The sequence below is a fragment of the Haplochromis burtoni genome, unplaced genomic scaffold (assembly GCF_018398535.1).
Source record: "Haplochromis burtoni strain Fernald_Lab_line unplaced genomic scaffold, NCSU_Asbu1 Contig_244, whole genome shotgun sequence".
Lineage (NCBI taxonomy): Eukaryota > Metazoa > Chordata > Actinopteri > Cichliformes > Cichlidae > Haplochromis > Haplochromis burtoni.
Genome location: NW_024582605.1, coordinates 616614 through 642413, shown reverse-complemented (window position 1 = coordinate 642413; position 25800 = coordinate 616614).

Here is a 25800-nt window from a genome sequence, read left to right as displayed (position 1 = left end):
ATGTAGTTAATATTAAAGTCAAACACTGATAAAATTTTTCCTTGATTATTTGGTCACATCCATATTTTAGTCAATGTGTGCCCTAACCAAACAGCAGTGGGAGATTGTATCATTGTTTTTCAGACAACAGAAAGGTAGGTATGTGTGCCTGCTGCATGAACTGGTGAATCTATTGAACAGAATATATGAATATGCAAAATCTGAAGGCAGGGGACTTGTTTTGTTTTTGTACTTGAAGCTTTCTGGTTTAGCTTTGTAGTCCAGGTTTAACAGGCCTATTACATGTGAGCAGGCTATGGCTGCTTGAAAGTAAGATTTCATGTTAAGAGCAATAGAGGAATGCAGTGGCCTAAATGCGATCTTGAAGGTACCATAGTTTGAATTTATTGAGCATGGTGTAAGACACTGACTTGTCACTTAAAGAAGATTTAAGTGGGAACACAGTAAAAAAAACAAAAAAAACAATAATAACCAAATTTTTTGAATCACTGTGAAAAGCAGTTTATAGGTTTGGGATCAAATGCTGCTCTGTTACCACACTTCTTCATGAGTTGATCATTGAGAAAGGTTTCTAACTGCTTGTTTCATTCATGCCAATTTCAGTTGTCACTGGGCTTCAATTCAGAATTACAATTTTAAATCTTTCCTTCATGCATTTTAAGGACATGTTTGAATTCACTGGACATATTCTAGTATTATCTTTTTCAAATAAAACAGTTGCTTTATTTTATTAGATTAAAACAAAGCCACCCACGCTGGGCAACCAGGATTTAAAAAGAGAAGAAGAATTAGAAGACGAAGAAAGTTTCTATGCTTGGTCCTAATTTGCTGCCAAGTACATTTCACACTGGTGGTGTTACAGATAATAGAACATAGATTAGAAAACTGATTAGTCTTCGGTATTTATTGCTGATGAAATTCAATTAAGAAAATTAGTTTCACTTTAATGGTTCACTTCATGTCTCCTTTATCATTGAACAGTCTGACCTAAATGTATCAAATTTCAAGTTTTGGGGCTTTAACGTGCTGCTTTTAAGTGGCAGCGTTTGTCTATTTTCCGAAAAGAAAAACAGATCAAATGAAACATGCCTCCTTGGCATTTTATGCACCACAGTTGTTATACACGCTGTCACATCAGGTTGTTTTAAGTGTGTTACAAAACGACCAATTCTATCTTCTTCCTGTATAGCAAACGAGTTGTGCCAGTCGCAGACACTGAATAAAGCTGAAGGCCACAGGAAGTCTGTGGCAGGGCTGTTGTGGCTCTCCCACTATAAATCCTTGAAGGATTACCATCACAGTTCAGGCAGGTCTGATGTGTGTACACTGTGTGGCACCAGCAGAAAAAGTCCAGGACATCTTGAGTTTAGAGAAGGCTGATGCTAAAGCTTCCTGAACTGATTGCTGCAGGGCTCACTTTTGCTCAGCACCATGGTGGCGAGGGACAACATAATCCTCTCACTGTTGAATGACTCAGTACGTACTTCTAAATGCGTTTGCGTCATAAAAAATAATAGATCAAATGCACAGTCTTCCGTGGTGTTCGGTTTCTTTCGCTCTAGGGCACTATATGCCGGAGAAATGCTGACTTCTTCCAGCGCAGTTTTTTGTTTTGTTCATCTTCAGAGCAAACACAGCAGTTCCATCATTTTTCCACATCTGTTCCTCGCGTTTCAAAACAATATGAAAGCACAAGGGAGGTTGATCACTGGAGTGTGCCGTTATATTATAACAGATAAAGGATGGGAGAAGTCTTAGAAGCTTTTGCAATACAATGAGATATGACCATGAGAGTGCAGTCAGAGTCACATTAGGATTTAGACTTTGTGTTTGTCCAGAGGAATGAAAAAAGGTTTTTTGGCCCCTTTGGGGGCACATCTTGCCCCAAAGGCATAAGCTTTGTGAGATATGCTGGGACAAAATGATCAAAACCTCCGCAGCTTAAAGGGGAACTCCACAGATTTTACACATCAAAGTTTATTTACAACACACTGCATATATGCATGTTGTAGTATAAAGCCACATGCGGTTCTAGAGAGAGCTACAGAAAACATGTCAAATCACATCAAGAGGCATTACAATTGCTTGAAGAGGTGTCATGTAAGTCCTAACTTGTAATGTTGGGGTGTGGATTTAGAACGAAGCAAGCATACCCGATGTCTGCTTGGGGCTAGGCTCACGCTACAATAGCCTGCTAGTAGCACAAGATACACAAATCTATACGTGTAAATTAACACAAATTGCTTTATGAATAATGTAAGTGGGGAATTTTTTGTTAGTTTTTTACATTTTACACTTAAGGCATAACTCAAATTGATCTTGAATTTGAAGCTTAAATTCCAAAAGAACCGAGGATACCCAATATCTTGCTTAGGGCTATGCTCAGGCTACATTAGCCTGCTATTAGCATGAGATACTCAAATTGCTTTGTGAATAATCCCTGAGGGGGGGGGGGTTTACATTTTACACTAAAGTCATAACTTGTAATAATCTTGGGGCGTGGCTTCAGTAAAAAGCAAACACACCCAACATCAGGCTGGGGCTAGACTCAAGCTACAATAGCCTGCTATTAGCATAACACACAAATATATATCTGTAAATTTGGTGAATTAAGACAAAGTGCTTTGTGAATAATGTTGCTTTTTTATTACATGATCATACAGCAGAAATAAATAACACCATCATTCATTTAATGATAGGTTTCTGTCTAGGTATAAAATTAAACTTTCTATCTGGATCTTTAGCAATGTAAAAGTGTTAAACCCCATGAGTGCATCCTTAAAGCACAGGTCACATGAATTTTCTGCTTCAGCAGTTTACATTTCAAAATCTGGCAACAGCTTTACAGCAAGCCTTTTAACTAACCAGCAGACTCTTGAATATGGCCCTCGTTTCTTGACAGATGTGGGACGATGATTCTTGCTGCCACTACCCGCCCCACTTTCTTCAATGACAGTTTGTTGAGCAGCTTGAACAGAGTCATTACAATAGTCCACAATGAGACAAAGGCGTAAATGACTGATTCACAAACACAATAGACAGTAAAATGGAAATATTACTAAGCTGTCAGTTTTTAAGTCAGTTTTTTGAGATTTTTCTTGTCATAATAATCCCTGCTGTACAATACCTCCTGACACCATGTTTGTTTATTTTAGCTTCATTACAATAAGACTGAATGCACAATACTGTGCAAAAGTATTGAGTCACCTTTTTTGTTCTTCATATACTACTACGAAAATGCAAAATGTGTCTAGTAATTTATTGCAATGTGCAAGCACACATGGAAATACAGAATATCAGGAAAAGACAGAGTTTGTAAAATTCAAACAAGCTTAAAAGTCAATATTTGGCCACCACTTGCACACTTTTGATATGTTTTGGAAGCGCGATGTAAAAGAAATGCAAGCTTATTTAATTAGATAGAATAGTAAATGTGCCATTTAATTCAGCAAAAACTTGAAAAACATGTATACATTTATGTTAAAATAACAAACATTAAACAATAGTTTCTTTTTAATGTGTTTGTGCATTTATTTACCTTTCTGTGTAATTTTGTATTGGTGTCAGTTCATTCGATATTCTTTGTCTTTCGTGGTTTATTTTGAAAGCAATACTTGTTTGCTGTCATTGTGGATTTAGATTATGTTTTCCCCCTTATAGACTGTGGGCCACACTGGGATCATGTTTCATTTAGAGCATACTGTGCTGATGACAGCATATAAATGTAAATTAATCATTTGCTTTGTATCATAATGTAAATGAGTATAGGACTCTCAAGTCAAAGAGATTTATATTTTCAGTATATTAAAAGCTATTTGCCCTTAAAAATCAGTTAAATCTACATTTTCCAAAAAAATAACGATTGTGGAAAAAACAGCAACACTGTAACTGACTATCAAGGCCAGTAGGCAAAGCTAACACCACACTCGCAGGGTCTTACTTTTTAGCATGTTGTTGCACCATTACACACAAAGTACACAAACATTATGTCATTATTTACTGGCGAAAATGAGCTTTACAAAATCTGTTGATAACAGCGCCAACAGTTATATTTACAGGCAAAGCAAAGGCATCTAATTATAAACAACCACTTAGTTTATATATAATAGACCAGTGTGCATTTAGACCTGTTGAATGGTAGCAGAGCAATAAAAACTGGGCCCTGCACTATTAATCAATTCTAACGTCGCTTTCCGTTATCTGGATTCTCTTACCCTAATGCTAACAATCAGGATAAGCTGGTTGAAGCTGGTTATCACCTCACTATGTGGTTTCACCATAGTAAAGTACACATACAGTACAGTTAGAAATCAACACAGCTGCTGCAGACAAAATACCGATGTGAGTATAAGTGAGAGTGAGAGGAAAAGTGCTGTGCAGTAGTTTAGTATTAAAAGAACTGCATGAATGTGTGAGCGATTGTTTTGCTGCAAAACTGGAGAAGGCCTGATATATAATAGGCTATTTGAAGGCAGGAGGGAAAAAAAGCCAGCAAAATATTGACTCAGCTGTCCAGGTGGCTTGCCTCACACAGCCTTGCAGATGATGAAGCTGGATGTGGTAAAGTCCCAGGCTGGCATAGTTATATGTGGTATGTGGTCGCGAGGGCGGTTGAAAGTACTGCCAAATACTCAGACAGCGCTGCATAAGGCTGACGATAGGGAAATGAAACATTCAGTTCACAAGCAGCAGATCTGGTGGACAACTGCACACACACCCCCAAAACTCACAACATTTGTGGCATATGTCTAATAACTGCTTTTCAGAGTGGCCACTTGTGCGACAGTCATGCTGTTTAATCATCTTCCTTAAAAAATACTTTTTGTCCTCAAAATTTGAAAGAAATGGCATATTTCTTTCAAATTTTGTTTCATTGTTTCAATTGTTTCATCTTTTACTTCAACTTGGGAAAAATATGAGTGAAAACAAAAGGACCGTGCTTCTGCATTTCATTTCCATAAACCCAAACACTTGGAGACCTTAGCTTGCATGTCTGGAAGCAAATGGGGGGAAATCTGGAGTGTTGCATGCATGTAACAAGCTGTACAACAAATGTCCCCATTTCAGCTTCAACAAAAAAAATAAAAACAAACAACAACAACAACAACAAACAAAAGCTCTGCGGAGTAGAGTAAACTCAAGTCATGTTGGGTAATTTGTTTTGCAGGCAATACCCCAGCACAGCATACTCCAAATACACGACAATGCCATTGTAAATCAGAATCGAGCAATCTGAATTGCCCATCCAAATCTATTTGTGATCATTTTAAGGAAAAAGAAACATTTGCTCTGATGAAAGCATGTGGAACAAAAAAGAAATGTCCAAAATGATGATTTGTGTCCCTGAAAAGACCCTCATTTCACACAGATGCAGAAGCTCATATAGGGTGGCATGAGTAATCTGACATCACAGCTTGACAGGTTGGTTCAGTTTGGGGTGTTGCTGTTGTTATTTAAAAAAAACACACCCAAAAAACAAACTGTTACTTTGTTTAATTAGTCTGTGAAGTAAGTAGTTTGCTACACTAATCGTCTCACACACGGATACAAACCGCTGTCCTAAAAAGGACATTCAGGATGTATATGACTTTTTTCTGACTCAATAAAAGAAGAGTTAAGACTTTCTTCAGTGTCATGTCTATTTTAAAACTAAAATACAACATGAAGTTAACACACAGGAGAATCTGATGAATGAATAATTCGTAATTATTCATTCATCATCTTCCAGGAATGGTGATGCTGTTTTCCAGAGAACTGCTTGGTCAGAAGGTGGTGATTTCATAACTGTTGATGTCTGACATAACCTTTGGAGCAGGCTAGTTCTGAAGCAATAGCTCCCATGTCAGTATACCTTAGTAAGACATGATTCACCTTCCTAGCACCCAGGGTTGACCCTGAAGTTACCTGGATAAGAAAAAAGATCCTTCTTTGTAGTAAAGGCCTCTGATCATGCACCACACCAACAATAGAAATATGGCAACAGCTCGCCAGAGCAGAGACAAAAGGTTAAAGAAGAACAAGACAGTACAGAAGGCTAAAGGTATGTAAATCAGCTTTAATCTTGCTGTAGCTGTTTTGACCTTGTACATTTGTGTATAAATGCTTGAGAATTCATTTTATGATGAGTCATAAAAAACAAAGAGCACATTCATTATTTCAGTATAACAAATGGGTCAGGGTCAGGTCCCCAGGGCTAAGCATCCAGGATTACCTGGAGAAACAAAGCAGGAGTTCTACAGAATAGTCAAAGTAACGAAAACCCATTTGCTCACAACAGACCGATATATTGTCATGGTGTGCTGTGTGGCACTCAAAACAGCAGCTTTAATGCTGGAAAACGTCACATCCAAACACAAAGCAAAGCTGGGGCTAATGTGATATAATGAGACACCGGAAGCAAAACAAGATACACTGACATAGGGCACGGACTATCAAAGTAAAACAGGAAACACGACACATACGCAAGGACAGACTCGGAGACAAGGGTTTCACACTGAGATATGACTGACTCTGGAACAGAGGGAACACCGAGACAAGGGTGGCCAGACATGAGACGTGAGACCAGGACAGGCACAGAGAAAACTTGGGGACAGAGACTAAACACAGGCTAAGAAAAATATAAAGGAAGGAAGAACTAAGATCACTAAACACAAATGAAAGATAACCAAAGCCAGGAATAACAATCATCAAAGAATATTAAATCAAGATCTGAAACACAAATACTGGGTCGCAGACTCAGTACTGTGACATATATGTAGATAAGTAAAGCTATAACTTTAAAAATGTCAGTTTCCTAATATATATTTTAGTTTATTTTCTAAATATGTGCAAGCAAGGTTTCTCTCAAGAACACTGAACTTTGGAAATGTGAAGCAAAAATTAGATTTGTTTTCAAAATACCAATATTTGATATCTAAGGTAATTCTATGGGTGTACTGTCACAGTTTATGTTTACCAGGACTATGACAAAACTTCCGGTTCATGTGGAATGACAATGCAATTAGTAGCTTGCCAAAAAAAAAAACTGCCTATATTTACTTCTGGGAAACACAGCCTCTGTAGGACGCTCTTTTATACCCACACATATTACTGACCTGCTGCCAATTAACTTGCTTAGGGACAAAAAGTTCTTTTTAGTACCACTGACTTTCCAACCTTTTGTTGCTGGAATCAAATGTAAAAGCAGCTAATATTTTTCTTACAATTTTACACTTTTGCAGTTTAAACAGTATTTTTGTTTCCAATGTTATATTGTCAGTGTGTTTATCCACTTGCCAAATCATTGCAGACTGTTTTCATTCACATTTTTAGAGACCATTCCAATTTTTTGGAATTGGGTTTGCTCAATCTCACTGCCTAGCCAGTCAATTCAAATCCTTACTTGCTTCCTCAGTGTCCAGGAGAAAAGGATTTGTATTGATTGGGTAAGCAGAGATATCTAGCTGGAAACAATATATATCAGGTCAGGGTAATTGGGGATGGAAATATACTAATGAGTGAAGGGAGAAAGAAGAAAATGAGAGAGAAAGACAGAATTGGGAAATACAGGGGATTAGTAGGAGGGAAGTTAGTGCAGAGGGATGACTGGAAAGTTGGTTGATCCAGATGACATACAGGCAGAGGCGTGGTGATGTCTGGGAGCAGTGGACTTTTTGACCAGACTGTTTATCACAAACTTGGAGGGTGAGGGGAAGAGAAGTGTACTGGTGCTGGTGTTCAAGAACAAGGGTGATGTACAGAGCTGTAGTAACAACAGAGGAATAAAGCTGATGAGCCACACCATGAAACTGTGTTAAAGGGTTGTTGAAGTTACGTTGAGAACAGAGGTGATGATCAGTGAGCATCGGTATGGCAGGGAAAGAAGAGCACTACAGATGCAATGTTGGATTTGAGAGTGCTGATGGAGAAGTGTAGAGAAGGTGAGGAGGAGTTGCACTTTGATGTTAATCTACAGAAAACAAATGAAGAGGGGAAGTGTGGTGCTGCATGAGGAAGTCAGGAGTGCCAGAGAAGTATGTGAGAGTGGTACAAAAATGTATGACAGCAAGAAAGCTGTGGGATGTCCCGTAGGAATGACAGATGTGTTCAAGTGAAGGTGGGATTACATAAGGAACCAGCTCTGAGCTACTTCGTTTTTGCATTGGTAATGGACAGGCTTACAGACGAGGTCAGGCAGGAGTCTCTGTGGCCTGTGCAGACACTTATCTGTAGTAAAAGTAGGGTGCAGGTGAATGAGAGCCAGGAGATGTGGAGGTATGTACTGGAGAGAAGAGGAAAGAAAGTCAGTAGAAGCAAGACAGAATCCATGTGTGTGAATGAGAGGGAGACAGGTGGAAAGGTGAACATGTGAAGATTAAAAATAATGAAGGTTGATGAGTTTAAACACCTCACGTCATTTTTCCAGAGCAAATAAGTGCACAAGAGAGTTGAAGAAGAGAGTGCAGGCAGAGAGGAGTGGGTGTTACAGGTTATTTTTGATGGAAGGATACTAGCTAGGGTGAAAGAGAAGATTCACAACCTGTAGCCAGACCTTTTAGGGTGTATGGTTTGTTGACAGTGGCACTAAAAAAAAGACATTAGGCCAAGCTGGAGGTGGCAAAGCTGAAAATGTCACTGGGAGTGACCAGAATGGACAGAATTAGACATGAGTGCATCAAAGGGGCAGCTCAGGTTGAGCAATGTGGAGACAAAGTTGGAGAGGCAAGGTTGAGATGGTTTTGACATATACATGGTTGTGAATATGTATTTGGCTCTCACCAGGAAAAGAGGAAGACCACAAAAAGAACTGATGGATGTGGCGAAGGAGGGAATGCAGAGGGTTGGTGTGACAAAGAGGGATGTTAGGGATAGGGTGAGATGGGGCACGCCAGTCTAGCACCTATGAAAGAATAATAACGATTTGATTGACTGCTCAAATGACACAATTAATTCAATCATGAGACATTTATGGCTCTAAGCTGGCTTAAGAACACATTAATGAATTAAACAAATAACAATGGCGTATTGTACAGCAGACAAAATTAATAATCACATGTAATGTATTCATGTATTCACTAATAGGGCATCTCATCATAATTTAGTTAAGATAGCATTACGGTGATTAAACCTTATTACCATAAAAAGTAATCACTAAAGGTCTGATGGATTCCTTTGTAATTAATTGTCCGTGATGTAGCCACTACTCGTGGTGACAGTTGCAGTGTAAACAGAGCAGGAGCTCACAGATAAGGTGTTGGAAGACACAAAACACACACGGGACGAACTGAAGGTTGAACACCGGCAGTGAGCTGCACTGACTTTTTGGAAATCCACAGAAATAAAACAGATTACTATTTTAAATCTCGGGAAGCAACCTACACACAGAAAAATCAAGCCTCATAGTGTGTTTTTCTTTCACTGTTGCCAGGCGACCGCAGAATTACTGACGATCTGCTGTCAGTCACATGGCCAGCTGTTATTTATTGTGTTGGGTTGGTGTGATTTGGCTAAGCGAGTATTATATAAAACAGGAGAACGGTTACAAAACAGCTCTCTTTTACGTCCAAGCTGCTGTAGATCCCCCTCAAGGCCCGTTTCAGCATTAATACAACTGGTGCACAGAGAAAAGGAATGACAAAACAAAAACAATGAGTTGAATTTGTTTCAACTCAGGGCACTCAAGGCTCTCTTCCAAATAATGCAAGCTGCCTAAAGCAAAGAACGGCAAGATGCAGCACAGCCAAGAGCAAGCATAGTGTTTACAAGGCCCAAGGCCAAAACACAAGCCACTAGGTGAAGTGAACGGCCTCTATCACCACCACTTCCTGCTACTTCACACCTTCTTTGATTGCAGGTTTACACCTGTGAGTTCAACGATATATCACCATCTCTCAGAAAGTGCATATTCTCCACTAAACATACTGCACCCCTGCACTATCACAAACCACAGCATTTACTGACCAATTCCAATAGCAATGGACAGCAAAAATGATAAGGCAAAATCTCATGTGGGATGTGCCATCTAAGCTTCATTCAAGACAGTTTTGCCATGTCTGCAAACCCTTTTGCAAACCTCAGGTCCTTCCTTTTGTATGTCTTCTTTCAGTGATGCCTGCTTTGTGCTGGGTGCCTTGGTGGTGTCTTTACTCTAAGCCTTCCACTTATATATTTATTAGGGGTGCAACAATACTCGTATCGATATTGAACCGTTCAATACAGTGCTTTCGGTTCGGTACGCATATGTATCGAACAATACAAAATTTTTAATTTATTTTATCAACTTTTCTTCTGACGATGCTGTCTGTGTTGAGCGCTCAGTGGATCTCCATTCGACTACTCCACCTAGGCTGCACTGTCGAGCGCAGCACAAACTAGCAAGACAGAGAAGCTAAGCTCCGTTGCAGCATGGCAAATTGAACCTCCCCCACCGTCATTCAGATCTGGCCTTTGGAACTATTTTGGTCTTCCTGTGAAGTATGACCCTGAAGGTAAGCGCGTCATGGACAAAAGTAAAACAGTATGTCGGCAGTGCAGTTAGCTCGTTAACGTGTTGGCCGTCCAGCCCCACGCACGGGGCGATCCGCGGTAGCTCGTTAACGGAGATTTGCCGTGTTGTGGCGTTAACGTCATTTCAGATTAACGGTGACAGCACTAGTGGGAACACAATGAATATGACTGCACATTTACACCGACATCATCCTAGTGCAAAGACAAGTGGAAGCAGACAAAAACAACAAGCATGCAAGCTACAAACTTTACCCGAGTCATTTAGACAGCCGTTAGCACATGATTCTCCTTATGGGGACCTGATATGTTTAATATGCTGCTGAGCGTATACCCCAGAAGAAGCGTATAGTATAGCTTTTATTTTGGAAAGAGCCATTTCTCTGTAATAAACTCTCTTTTCCAAAGATGAGTGATTTCTCGATCAGATAGATTTTTTAATTTTTTTATTTTGTTGTTTCAGCAACATGTGTTGCGTGTGTGTGTGTGTGTAGATGGAAGGATGTGGAGTACCAAGAACAGAGCTATGCCTACTATAGCACTGCAGATGGACTCACAAATCTCTTCTGCCTTAAATAATGCTGAGCTAACTGCGATGGGAACATTTTAGCGACCGGTTGGACATATATGCTTCTAATAAGTAGGTGGAGAGGAAGATGAAGCTAAGAGAAGAGTGTATGTAATGCAAGTACATCCATCATTTGGCCACGGACAGAACAAACAAATGCAAATGTTTTCTTTCTGCTGTCAGCTCTGTAGTGTAATACTATGTGAGTTTTGCATTTACAGCTTGTTCTACTGCCCCTAACTTGACTCAAATGACAAAGCAGCTTTAAAAACCCATTCTCTTAGAAGCCGTTGTTCTACTCTTTAGAGCTTTTTGTTTTTTCCTGATATAATTCTTTAACATAGTCAACTTGTTGATTACAACCTGGGGGAGCACAAAATTATGTTTTGGGTTTATTCTTTGTTTTTTCTTCCTTCTTTTATGAACAAGTATTCCTGTGTTAGCCTCAGGCAGTTGTCCTCAAGTTTGCTTGTGTGTCACTCACATCTCTGTTGCTAAATGAGTTTCTTCGTAATCAGCTAATGCTGAAGAACTGCAGGCAAAACGCGAAGTAAAGTCTGCGAATTAGGGCGCCAGACCATTGACGTCCAAGGAGGCGTTGAAATGTTACCCCACAATTGTCTGTATATGACGCGGTTCAAGGAGATTTTGACCTCCTTTCCACAATTTAGCCAGTCTGCAGCACGCTGCTTGTGTTCGCGGTGTCAAAATGCACGAAGAGGTAGCTCGTGATGTTCTGTAAGCCAAAGCGAGCGTTATCTAGGGGGTAAAGTGATTTATTCCATCGTGTCAAAGTGAGCTCAAAATCATGATGAAGACTGAAGGGACAAGGGAGTTGAAATGATATTACTACCCCGTAGGAGCTGTTTGCACACTCAAACTATCCTCCGTTTTACTCTGCTTTAAGCCCAGGTTGTCAGCAGAAAAGTGCTGAAATATATCTGCTTTAAATATTGGCGAATGAATAATTAAAAACCTGAGCTTCACACGTCAAGAGGGGGTGATGTGTACATCGCTTTGAACATGCTGCAGAGAAAATGAATAAATACATAAATTGTGCCTTTGTGTGTGTATGCGTGTGTGTGTGTATGCGTGTGTGTGTGCGCGCATGTGTGTGTGTGTGTGTGTGTGTGTGTGTGTGTGTGTGTGTGTTTGCGTAGCACGCAGGCAAGGAAGCCACAGAATTGGAATTACACAGGGGGATGAAAGCCAGAGGTAATTTTAACATAAAGCATGAACTGTCAGAAGAGCTTTTTAAATCTTCAATAGGACGGCCTGTTTAGGCAGAGCATTTGCAAAAAAGAAAAAAAAAAGATAGATCCAGCCTACCTAACAGAGAGAGCAGCACAAACAAAGTCTTCCACTTCGCTGGCTTTCTTTGATGACTTCACAGATTGCTTTAGATAGGGTGCTAAAGGTAACGCTCATGATGATGCACCGATACAGCGGCGTGAAAGTGTTAGCGGTTCATGGCAATGTGAGCTGTTAAATACAGTTTCATTTTATGGCTTTTAGGGCTTTTCACCATCGAGCTGTAACGGATTGTGTTCAGTGTCAGTAGTGTAAAGGATTTGCACCTCAGACTTTTAATGCAGCCTTATTCAGCAGTGGGTTTGAGCTGAGTTTAATAACACATTTGCTCACACATGCAAACATCGACAAAGATCAAGGTGCGGAGTCGCTCTCGTTCATACTCGCAACCAAGAAGCTGCCTTTTATGCCGTGTGTGTGTGTGTGTGTGTGTGTGCGCGCGCGTGTGTGTGTAAATGCACAGCGATGTCTGTCTCGCATCACTGCTATTTGTTGTAGTCATTTAGTTCTACAGCCGGTAGCTCCGTGCTTGCTTCTCCGTCATGGCAACTTGCTCTCTCTAATTGGTCAACTTGGTTGTAGGAAGCTGTCTTTTCATCCTGTCTGCAGGTCAGAGTTTCCTATACAATCGCAAACTCAAAGTGAAGCTTTTATTCCACCTTCACAAAGGGAACAAACTGCATCGTGATGATTTCCCTTTTTTAATTTCCGATCGCACGTAAATCAAACGAGATAAAGGAGAAGCATGAGCCACACGTGGAGCTGTGTTATTTAAAGAATCACACCTCAGAAATGTCTTCACTTCCAAAAATTGATTCCAGAATGGGCACTAAACACTTTTTTAACACTGTAGCGCACGTATTTAACAGCTCCCAGTGGATTTGTTTCATTTAACCTAGTCTTTGACCCACTTTCAAAGAGCTTAGTGCTGACAACAAAAGAAGGGCAACATGACACTTCATATAAAGTTACTCCACCCAACTAAGAAGCCGCTACTTCTAATTCTTTTTAATTCCTCCTTGTTTGAGCAGCCGTTTGGTGTGTGTGTGCAACAAAGTCAAGGCCAGGGGACTGTCTTTAACAATGTAACAGGCCTGTCACTCACTCTGTGCACCTGTGTGGTTCCCCTTCACCCAAGGGCCCACCTCCTTCCATTAAGCTGAATAAATGAGGTGCCAATCAGACAGTTCAGGTTCTGACTCCACACAGAGCACAATAAGTGCCTCTGTCTGCCAGCTGGTTATGGTGAAATGTTGTTGGAAGCAGCCAAGGGGATTCACTTCACACTTAATGCATTGTTGAGACAACAAAGATGCACTCACAGTTGTTGCGATCAGGGAGTTGGGTGTCTCTGGTTATTTTCAGGGTGAAAGGGCCACAAAACTGAGAGAGACACGCAAAAAGTTACGAGGATTGGGAGGAAGAATGTTCGAAAAAGCCTTGCAATAAGCACAGATCCCTCTGGAAGCATGCAATGCCCACAAGTGCACACTTGAAAAAGCTTCAGATTTGTCCCCCTCGAATGCTTTTCAGAGCAGTCAGAGGTACTGGAAGTATTCAAGCCTGCTATAAAACACACACCAATAACAGCATATTGTTTCATGTCCTTTGATTAGTGGCAGCTGATGATGATCTTAACACAAGCCAGACACCTATGATGAAATGTCCTAGAAAGCGAATTTGATCAAATGGCAGCTTTTTTTCCCCATGTATCATGTGATCATCATAAACACAAAATATCACCAAGATTCACAACAAAGCAAGTTGTTTGTTGTTGCCTTACACTACCATCTACTCTCAGGTCCCGTGCAATCTCTGAGAAGGATTTGCTTGATACTCACCTGCCTCCAACTCCAGCTACCTGTGGAATCCTAACATGCCACCTCCCATTTAACTGCTGTGCTTGCTATGACAGAAACAAGACATTTTAGCTTCCTCCCCTCTTCCTTCCGTTTCTTCTGATTGGCTGCCCCTTTCAAACAGAAGATTTGAGAGAAGGTGGGTGGGGCTTCTCCGCTTAAATCACTATTTTAATTATTGCAACCATTGCATTATTGGATGCACGAATTTACCCATGAAACTAACAGGCTTAGAGCATTTCTGTTTTATTCTTTATAGCTAATTTTCTCCTTCATAACAACCGTAAATGCTTGACTTTTTTCACCTGGATTCTGCTCAGGCTTAATTTTAAGGGCGTGGTCATTTCAGTTGACTGGTGTGCCAAAACTAAAACCTAAGCTAGACATTTAAGCTGTGGTTTTAAGCTGTTTTAATGAAACTATCTAACAAATAACACAGTTTGCTGTAAGGTCCAGCCAGTCTGAAAATTTAGCATTCCAGTTTTGGTTAAATTGCAGCGTTTTAGTAATGTATCACTCAGCTCCAAGAACAAAGTATCAGAGTATATTGACCAAGAAAGTTAAGATAGATGGATGCAGTCCATTAACTTTTTGGCTTAAATGTACAAGGTTTAAAGCCAGTGGTTGATATCATGGTGTCAGTTATGACTTAAAGCAGTCTGAAACCTGAGATTTGGTCTCACAGAGATGATTTTGTACATATGCTGGCCATTTAAATATAGCAAGGTTTTGGTGTAAACAAATTTCCGGAAAGAATGTACTATGAAAAGGAAGAAAAATGACTAACAACATTTTTTCATTATTATTTATTCATTCATATTTATTTCAAGGTCTGTGGGTCCATCTGTGGGTGCAGCAGTTGCCCCATTCAGAATAGTTTTCTATGAATTTATTGTCTCCTATGGGAATTTATTGTTAAAATATAACAGGAGACAATAAATTCATCTTATCTAATCACATGACACTGTTCCAGATCGGACTCACATCTGTCTGTCACATGGAGACAACGATATCTCACGCAAGCTTCTCTTATCTCTACACTTTCCTCAGGTAATATGAAATATGAAGTCTCTATGCAGAGCAAATAAAAATGTGCTTTTGCATCCATATTATGTCCTTGTTCTGTTATTTGAAAGTAAAGAAGAAGAAAGACACCAAAGATATCAAGTGCGAGCCAAGTGATAAATGAAATAGAAATGACAAGACAACCTCGGCGTGCAACACAGAACTTTACAGCAAGGTGACAGAGAGAAATCATTTGAGGTACAGGGATGTGCCATTGGCTGCCCTCTGGTCTGCTTGAGTCTTAATTCATGAAAAGCCTCACAGAGTTCCTTCCCTTCCACAAGTGGCTGAGGTTGGCCGCAGAGCATGCGGGAGCAGCAGTGATTAATGTGGTTATAAAACCAGTCGGCTGACTTTTAAGTGTTACATTAGATCATCCACTGAGGGAGCTCCACCATGTGCACTGGAGCGACACAAATCTGGGAGCTATGAGAAGTGCATCAAAAACAAGGCTCTTGTCAAACTTTGATGTACCCCCGCTTAGCAAAATGAAGCGCCTCTGTCGTCTGACCCAGCTCCGAAATCCTTACTGCTTCCAAAGTGTTGTGTTATTGAGATATATTTGCTGTCCGTCATACGCTGAAACTGTACGCCTGCTCATTTTACATCAGAGGTTCAGCTAGTCTTTTCATTTTAAAGAAGCAATAAGTAAGGCTTATATTCCCATGACCCAAAGTGGCAGTGATGTATTTGTGATGACTCAGTCTCATAGCTTGGCAATCACTAGGAAAGAGACATCACTTTAAAACCTACTTCTTGCCAGATAGTAGAGTAAGAATCAATGTAGCAGCAACTTCAGAATCTTTAATGCATGGCAGCTAATTAGCAAACAAAACCCCAAACAAAGCAAATTCAGTGGACTGAAATGAAACACTTGACTTCTCTATGCAGGAGTGAAAGTGGTTTCAAATGATTACATAGGCAACAGTCACATGGGCCTAGAGACTGCACCTGGCAACTACAACCATCTGGCAACCACAAAAACTGTATACTCCCTGATTGGCTGAGAGTGGTTGCTGACAGTCACTGTGAAACCAGTTGCTAAAGCCCCATTCACACAAGCCTACAGACTCAGTCAGTGCCCCCCTGATAATCACCACTCTCCAGGGAAAAGTTTGTTCTGCAACTGGTTGGTGAATGGTTGCTGGAGGCTGCTAGCATGCAACTGGTTGCAAAGAAGTATACAGTGCTGCACTGAAAGCTTCCTTGCTATTGCTTTAGGTGGTTGCCACAGTCACAGGTAGTTTGTGTGGAAGATGCTGGCTTGTCAGTAAAGTGAATTAACTACAGCTTGTTTGCAGATGGTGGCACCACCCGTCAGCAGGCATTTTCTGACAACCTAAGCAATCACGGGAGTTTTCTAGTGCCACCTAGTGTCAGTCAGAAAACTCGAGCAACCATTCGCTAATCCATCAGGGAATATGCATTTTTCTCTAGCAACTGGATGTCGCCAGAGGCTTACCAGTCTTAAAGGCTGTGTGACTGAAGCCTTGGTTGAATTCAGCTCATTTGAACTGACTGTCTTTAGGCTTGTGGGAGTGAAGAACAAATGAGGCAGGGAAGTAAATTCAACAGCTGCGATATGATAGAAAGCATTAAAAACCCATAGAGTCTGTCCACTATTCCCAGTACAATAACCCGCAGTAAATTACCTCCTGAAGCCATTTGTGTACATGCACATATTGCTAAAACCAGGCATATTCCATAACAGCAAAGGTCTAAACTGACATCTAAAAAGTGTAGGCAGTTTCATATTGGGGCCCAACCTGAGGCAAGGTTGCACACATGGGAGCAGAGTGGTGCAATGCTTAGACCTGATGCCTTCCAGCAAGAAGGCTACTGCTTAAGTCCCGCTGGATGGCTGGGGCCTTTCTATGCACCTGTGCGGGTCTTTTCCGTGTACTCTGTCTTCCTCCCACTGTGGTGGAGATTTTAAATTGGTGCGGATATGAGACAAAGTGCAATGAATTTAAAAAATATTGGGTGGATGTGGTTTGCACTGTAAAACCCTTGAGTGGTCAGTAAGATCTATATGTCTGTCCACTCTATACTTGTGTAAGACTCAGGAGATAGTTATCCGAGGCAGGTTCAGATTGCTTTTACTCTACAAGTCACGAACACATGAAGCCTCTCAAAGGCTGGATTTGTCACACACATGGTTAAATAAAGGGTATATCCTGTTGATTTAATTGTGGTATAAATTGTTTGTTATTCACACAAATGTTTAAAAACTGATCATTTCTGCTTCGCTGTAACAACAGTTGGCAAACAATGAAGCCGAAACAACAGGGAACTGTTGCATCTGGTCATGCAATTAGGAGCAGGTGCACAGATTCCAATTAGGAGAAATGGCACGAGAGTAAGCAAAAAAAAAAAAATCAGACGTGGCAGAAAAATAATTTTCAGGCACTTATTGCACTGGGCTCTACTTAGCACACTGTGCAAAAACGTGCTTTATAAGGCAATCACATTGCACAAGGTTATAGTCAGATCTACCTCAGGGTTCCTATCAGCCTTTGGGTTTTTCTCAGTACCAAAACTCAGGAAGCCTCATGACCACATCAGTTTATAATGACATGTTTGTGCCTTGAGAGAAGTATGGAAACACCATGCAATGACAGACCCAACACACTGTCACAACTATGGGTTTTTATCAGCACTTTCACAGGTAAGGTCTCTGTTCACAGCCAGTTCCAGCACACACCTCGCGCTCCAGTCTCCAGCTTCACTATAAGGAAAGAGACATCTCATTAACCAGATCGTCACCACCTGTGGCCTCACCTGCCTCCCCCGCATCGCCCTCTTGAGCTCACTGCACCACCCCTCCCCTGCAGCTGAGCCAGGGACCACACCTCCACCACACACCTTAAAGTAAGTCTTGGGCTGCAGAAGAGCTGATGAGGATATCTTTCTTGATGCAGATGGGCACATTAAGAACGCTGGAAACATGATACTACTCCCCTGGGAGCTGGGTTTGAAATGCAGATAAAAATGTCGCACATGTTGTATCTGCAAGTGTAACAGGAACAGTCTTGTGTAGTCACTTTGCATATTTGGTTATGTGCAGCCTGGACAAGCATAATTAAATCTGAGACAATTATTACCAGGGCTATCATTAGAATTAGGGATAGTGACCCACGGTACTGGGTCATACTGCACTGTAACAATAATAAAACTCAGCTGCTCTGGAAAAGTATGTTTTAATTCCTTAAAAAAAAACAACTATGAAAATATTTTCAAAGGCCTGGGGGTTGTGTTTTTTCAATGTCTATTTAGTCCTTACACACTGTGACTCTTTTGTCTTGGCTCCATTCTGGTCAAAGAAAACAAGACTATGAGTTTAAAGTTCTAACTTTCAGCTTTGATTTAAGGGTTTTTGCATCCACGTCTAATGAACTGTGTCGAAGCTGCAGGCCTTTTCTTCTGTACGAGCCCTAAACCTCTCCCAGATATGAGTTTGCTTAAAGCTGAAGGTCACTACTTTAACCTCATATTCACTGATTCATTTCAAATCCAGTGTGCTTGTGCCAAAACAATGAGAAACACACTGCATCACTGTCCTAAAGTTTTCTGCTTGTGTTGTAGATTTGGAAGTAGTTTGTGAGTTGCGCTTCATGTTACTTTGGGTTCAGTGGGGTTACTGATTAGCCTGAGATTCAATTAATGAAAATGTTCATGCTAATCCCCCCCTCATTGCTTTTGTCTGCCAATTGAGCGTGCGGCTGATTATAAATCTGGCAAAACTATAGCAATGCTGATGATTTTGCTAGCATCAAGTTATAATGACATGGTTCCTAAACTTCACCACCTTCCTTTCTTCCTTCTTGTCCCCGAGGCGTTAAGTATACAAATTCCATTATTTGCTCAAAAACAAAAGATCAGGAAAAATAAATAAATAAAGGAGCAATCTTTTAGCTTGCTGTGGGGCATATGTCATGGCATGTCCTATAAGGAATCGATTCACTTTGAAAATAAAGCTTAGATTTTGGTTTGCTGTCTCTTGTTCGCTCAGGTTGTATATTCTTGTAAATAGATTGTACCGTGCAGGTTTATTCCCTGTGCAGAAGAGCAGTGACTCACTCGTATACCAATGCACTTTGGGTTTCTTTGCTTGTTATCCAATACCAAATAATCTCTTTGAACAAAGTCTCTTATTGCTGTACATATTGGATTCAAGTAGGCCAGTATACTGACAGTGACATATGAGGCCTGGTCGCCTTCCCCAACCCTTCCTTTTATAAGCTAGAGCCGCAGCAGGAGTAGATGCGAGACGAGCCACATTACTGAGTCTATAATGTGGCTTCCATTCCTTTTCCTCTGTGCCTCTGCTCTCCGTTGTTGGCAAGCACACTGGGAATGTTGGAGGATCTGCCTTCAAAGGATTCTGCATAGTGTGTACCTGCATCCCGGTGCATCAAAGTCAGCCCATCAATTATAATTGGAGTAACATATATTAATAAGCATTAACCAGTGCACACTACGGCAACGCCCAGATGATTACCAGTGGATTTTTCTGCAGCAACACGAGATGTCATGTTAAAGAAATCTGCACACAGAACATGAGTTTTGTCAGATTGTTTGAGATAGGCTTTGATTTTGCTTTTATCCTTGTCGGTCGCTTGTTAAGAATGAGGCGAGGCTGTTATCATGCAATGGAAATGGAAATCAGGTCTTATGCCACTCTGCAATTGCATGGGAGGATGTTTGAGTGGGACATAAAAAGAATAGGCCTTATCAATTCACAGTAAGTGGGTTTCAAGGACAAATCCAATAATACTTTGGCGGCATATTAAGAATAGTATGACGGAATTAATGCAGCCAGATTATTTGGGTCTTACATGACAAGGACTTTAATCCCAATCCCAAGTTATTTTTATTTGTTTGGGGTTTTTTTACTTTGACTTATGCAGGATCTATAAAAATAGTTCCACATTTTGTGAAATATGTACCATGTTTGTTTCAGTCTTGAGGTTCAACAGCAATATAGAGAGAAACCTTGAGGGACTAGTCTCGTGTCTTTTTCTACAAGGAGAGCGGCACCCCTGTGCAGCATCTCCAGGCCTCTGCACCTCTTACTGGACTGGCAACAAGGACAGACACAGAACATCGTTCCTACCAAATACCACACTACCTGTATTTGTTTTGTTTAAAGTTGACATCCTTATTGTATTATAATCCACTTTTCACATAACACTCTATAATCATATTTGTTGAGCTCCTTTATTTTCCTTCCAACTGTTTTCTTCCACTTGCACAATTTCTATCTTTCTCGTGCTCTTTTTTTCAGTCTCTTCTTCATTTGTCTGGATGTGTGTTGTGTGCGATGCTGATCTTGCTCAGGTGTGTGCGTGGTTCACGGAGGACTCATGCAGGTGCACTTACCTGCTTTTCTTCTCGCTCCTCACTAAAATCCCATTGGTGTGCCTGTCTGGAACTTGACTGACCCACTCCCGCTCTGTCCCAGTCAGAGACATATGTGTCCTGGATGCTGTGGGAAACTGGATGCCTGTCCATACAAGAAAAAATGGAAGTACTTACCTGAACCCTAATTTAAAGAGCACTTCCCTTAGTGAACTCTTGGTCTTTGAACTTTAGCACTACTTATTGTTAAACATTTTTGAAAGGTTCATTAAAACCTTTTTAGCTGTGTCCTGCCATGGAGTCCCTTAGGTCAAACCTTAACATTATTCCATGTTTTTATTGAGTTGGTTTGGTTTAACATTGTAACATCTGACAGCTTTGTTCCGGCTGTGATTAATAATCTTTGTTCTTTATCATCATTGGTTCAATCAAAGAAGCAGGTCAAGAGCCTGTGCTATCCTGCTTTTTTCATCAACAAAATATTGCCCATCTATGTCAAATGGTGTACAACTCAGATTTAGAAATGACATTATTAGCTGTGAGCAATATTAAAACTTTGAAAGAGTAGCTCAAGACTTATTTGCATGTCTTGCTTTCAACTAGTGGATATTATTGTTGTGTAAAAGGAACAGAAAATTCCCAACTTTAGGCACACAAAAAGTATCTTATAGAATAGAATAGAATAGAATTCAACTTTATTGTCATTCCACATGTCACAGGTACAAGGCAACGAAATGCAGTTTGCATCCATCCAGAAGTGCTTTAGCCATGATATAGATATATTACAATATATATTAGCAATAATATAGATATGTGAGTATATTACAGAAATGGGTCTATTATGGTATGTTATAACGTACACGGTATGAAGTATGTTATGAATATCCTATAACTATAAGTATGTACAGGCTGTAGTGAATACAAGCTATGTACCGGCTATGAACAGGATATAAATATGAAAGCTATACAGAATATGAAATAAAACAACTATACAGAAATATGAGATATACAGCTATACAGAAATGTGAACTATGCAGGTTATAAACAGTTGTAGAGTTAAAATTATAGTATTGTCCAGAATGATTATTTACACAGAATTATACAGTAGTGCAGTTAAGATAAGTGAGATATGTGGATAATTTCTACAGAGGCTATATAAAGTGCTAGTGGTTGTGAGTGGTGGTTCAGTCCATGTTATTATTGTGTGTATGAGGGTACAGTTGTCCATTGTGTGTGTGTGTAGGTGGTTGTATCTCCAGTCCATGTGTCTAATGTGAGTCAGATGTCAGGAGGCAGAGTTCAGGAGTCTGACAGCTGTGGGGAAGAAGCTGTTCCGGTACCTGGTGGTCTTAGTCCGGAGGCTCCTGTAGCGCCTCCCAGAGGGCAGGAGGGTGAAGAGTCCATGTGATGGGTGACTGGGGTCTTTGATGATTTTCCCAGCCCTTTTCAGACACTGCTTCCTGTAGATGTCCTTTATGACAGGAAGTGGTGCTCCGGCGATGCGTTGAGCAGTTTTCACAACCCTCTGCAACGCCTTCCGGTCCGAGGCAGAGCAGTTCCAGTACCAGACTGTTATACACTTGGTCAGGATGCTCTCGATGGTGCAGCGATACAAGTTCACCAGGATGTCTGAGGACAGGTGGTTCTTCCTCAGAGTCCTTAAGAAGAAGAGGCGCTGGTACATCTTATCCTGTATAATCACTGATAGCTTTGTTTCCCCAGGTTTTCTGCTCCAGGCTTTACACTCACACATAAAAAGTAGGAGTTTGACACGTCATTTAACTCTTCTTCCGCACAAAATAGACTAATCAAGTGCCCCCAACTTCATACAAGAGGAACAGGTCACTGAGAGTTACGAAGGATTTAAAAATATGCAGAAATATGCAAAATGCAGCACGTGCTGCTGACATGAAACAACATAACTGATTTAAGTTCATATGTTTACTTTACTGCTCAGTGCACCACTGAACACTTAAACATTAAACCTGATTTAAACATGAACACAGGAAGTGCACTTAGATCTGACACATTCACACAATGAAGTAAAGCTAGAAAAAAAATTTTGATGTAAAATGTTAATAGTCACTGATAAACACTTTTTTAAAAATTTTGATGAAACTCCAGTAGTATTAAACAGACTTAGCAGCAGTATCTGGACCATGTTTTTGCATGTTCTTCATCACCATGCAAATCCTGCTGTGACGGTGCAACTTGTGCAGTTTGTGATACTATAACTGCACGTTAGCTGTTAGCTATTCCCATACGGCTTAACAGGTTTGCAAATAAAGTGTAATCCCTCAGATGAGAATCTGTGTTGTACACAGAGAGTATCTGTAGGAAGAGAATTAGTGCCAGTGTAAGGCTTTGTGGAGACACTTTTAAACTGAAACTCTAAACATGTGGCAGGCTGTGAGGCAACAATGCTAACCACAGCACCATTGTGTTGCTTTATATTTTCAAATCAGCTCAACTATATATGTATAACTGAATTCGATTTTAAGTAGTAATCACTTGCCTTGGTGCAGTATATTAAGTTCAACTCCCTATAATATCGCATCTAACACACCAGTTTAAGTTTACTAGCTTAAACATAGCTTGTTTAAGCTAGTAAAGATTACAAAGAATATTTTATTGTGCTATTTTTTTTACCTATTCAAATTTATTTCAATGTCTGGCGTTGTAGACTTGCCAACAGGCAAAAGTCTGTTTCTGATTTTCAAGAAAGTGGCCACTTTCATGAGTAAATCATATAAGGCTTACATGATTTACTCATGAAAGTGGCCACTTTCTCATTACTTTCATACATTGTTTTAGTAACTATCCAAAACATACAAGTTTCATTATATAATTTTTCAAGGGATCTTATATCTGTTTTCACTCTTATATGCTTTTCATACAAGTTTCACACAAGACAGATACAAACTTTATAAGATTTATATATATCTTTTCCATATGGGAATGCATGATGCGATGTTGTATTTATTCATTGATTGTATTTACAAATGTAAATTTAGTGTCCATTTTCTAATGGTCAAGGATGACATTTAAAAAAAGTGTTAGCTGTCAGTCTAAAACGTAATTTCCTTGTCTCAGGTTTTTTTGCTCCTTGAGTTTCTGTGGATGTGAAGTAACTCTGCTGAGAGACTTTTTAACACTTAGAGCATGTGCACAATAAGTGTAATTGTTATTTTGTTTCTAATTTGAGGAACTGAGTGTGTTACATTTGCCTTCCCAACAAATATAACTGTGAGACGCTATTACAAAAATTTAATATTTCTTTCCATGCATTGTACTTTGAACTTGATCACATTTTTAATTGTTTAATTAAGTTATTTTACTTCATGTTTGATTTTTAAAAAAAAACAACAACAACAACTGTATTTAATTTTTAAGAAATTCATAAATCCAATTTTTCATTGATCATTTCAGACATTTTCCCTCTGATCTTTTCAGATTTATATGACTTGCAACTTCAATCACGAGTAGTTTTGCTTTTAACAATTTTTTGCATTTATTCTGGTAGGATATTAAATGCTTTACATCTTCGTTTAGAGGTCTTTAAGTATAGTTAAGTAATCGCGTAAAGCCTACAGTGTATCGCATGTAGATTACATCAGTAAACATAGAGTTTAGGCAATGCCAAACTTTTTTATCCAAGTTGCGATTTGCCTGATACAGTTTATCTCACCATCTACAGTCGCAGGGACACCAGGGGCTGCATGCTACAATAACAAATATCTTAATGAGTAAAATATGTGTTTATTCTCTGAATCAAACCTCTTCCCCTCACCACTAACCCACTTCCTGAAATAGATCGGCTCCATTCACTCTCTGAAGTGTTCCAAAGAGAAAAAGCGCTTCTGGCTGCTCATGTCCTACATAATGTAATTATGTAAACCAAACGAAGAGAAAGAACCCGCACGCCACGCAATCTACCATGCAATCAACGCTACATAATCACTGGGAGGGCTATAAATGAATACCACAGTACGCGTCATGCGCCCGTGTGAGTGTGCTCTTAATACCGATCAAAACGGTTTCTATATGGATAAAAGTATTCGTTTCACAGACGATTGCCTTCTTCAGACCAAAACAGCAATTTTCTGTCCGTTTAACGAGACCGGTGCTTCACTCTTCGTGAAATGCCCCTTGAAAGCCTTGCTCATCATTCTGTTGTAGGCAGTGGACTGTTGCCATAATATCTCAATCTCACACACACAGACATCCCACTAATGCTCTGTATATTGCAGGCCAGGCACTACAGTTTCTACATGCATGTTTCAGAGTGCGTTACTCATATTAAAATCCAGTTAAGATCTAAATGTGGGCGGAGAATGAAAGGGGCTGAGAGGTGCACAGCTTTCTTAGGGAAAAGAGAAACATAATAGTGGTTTTGGGTGGATGAACAGCTTTGCATGTCTTATCTGTATTCCAGCATGTCTGTAACACAGCTCATTGGCTGAGCCATTAAAAAGAGCAGGCTTCTCTCGCACACAGCTGTGATGCCTCCATTGATTATATTGACTCACTTGGGGACGACACTTGTGCCACTGCAGTGTGGTTTCATTTGTAAGTGGGTATAGTACTCGTTTCCCCCTGTTTTCCATTGTTGCATTTTTAAAGGGGTGTTAGATTGGATACACGTGCATACAAAACTCCAGCATCATAACCTATTGGTGCCCTTAAAGCCAGGGGCATTTTTTCCTCAGCTAAGCCTGTCAGGTCGATCAAGGCGCACATGAAGTGAAGTGAAAGCATTTTCTCACTGTTGAGCCCTCTTTTTGACACATTACATGTTCACATAACAGATCGTGCCAGAGCCTCACCTCCTTTACACGCACTCATTTTAGTTTTATTTGTTTCCTTTTTTTAGATGACGTATATGTGAGGAGGGTATCAAATTGATAATTCTGTATTGCATGATGATTCAATGCAGTTTCTCTAATTCCTGCTAATGCTGACTGGAAATATCTCATTTTTGCCTTTTTCCATAGCTAAATGTCATTTCTTCTGATGTGTTTTGTCAGTTTTATGACTTCAGTTTCATTTATAAGCTATTTAGCTCTGGCTTATTGATGCAGTATGAAAGAATGGGAAAATGGGAAGTGGTATGAATTTAAATAATTTAAAACATACTGGCTGATACAATTTGTT